Raw genomic sequence first — 574 nt, forward strand, 5'->3', positions numbered from 1 at the left:
GCTGCTTTGCCGAAGAAGTCGTATGGTCGCTTGGACATAAGTTCGTCGGACGAGTTTCCAGGCGTTGAAGAGCTGAAAAAGCTCTTTAGAAGTGATCACGCGCCTGAATATTTTTTACAAAATCTAAGTACCAGTACTAAAGCGGTCGATGGAACGAAGAGGCAGACGACAAGTGTAGTTAATTTACCAACTTTTATAAAACGAAGCGAAAAGGTGAGACTGCGATGAAGGGGAAAGACTGCAAATGTTGTAAGGATGCGATAAAGCGGCAACTTGCTCAATTTGTCAGTTTCCTATGAATAAATCAATTTAAATGTGAGATTCTAGGTGCCTTTGGAAGTATTGGAGTTATTGCTATCCAATTCTAGGCTGTACACTGTCATTCTGGAGAATTATCCCAATCTCTTATTGTGTAGAAGTTTGTCCGATAAACAGCTGCAAGACTCGACAGGAGAGATTTGTAATAAAAGCGGTGTCACTATGTCAATGAGGTTAATTTACTACGCATTTAATACACATAGTCATATATATATATATTATTATATATATATATTATATAATTTTGGTTCTCGTG

Source organism: Atta cephalotes (genome assembly GCF_000143395.1).
Source record: "Atta cephalotes unplaced genomic scaffold scaffold00050, whole genome shotgun sequence".
NCBI classification, from domain to species: Eukaryota; Metazoa; Arthropoda; class Insecta; order Hymenoptera; family Formicidae; genus Atta; species Atta cephalotes.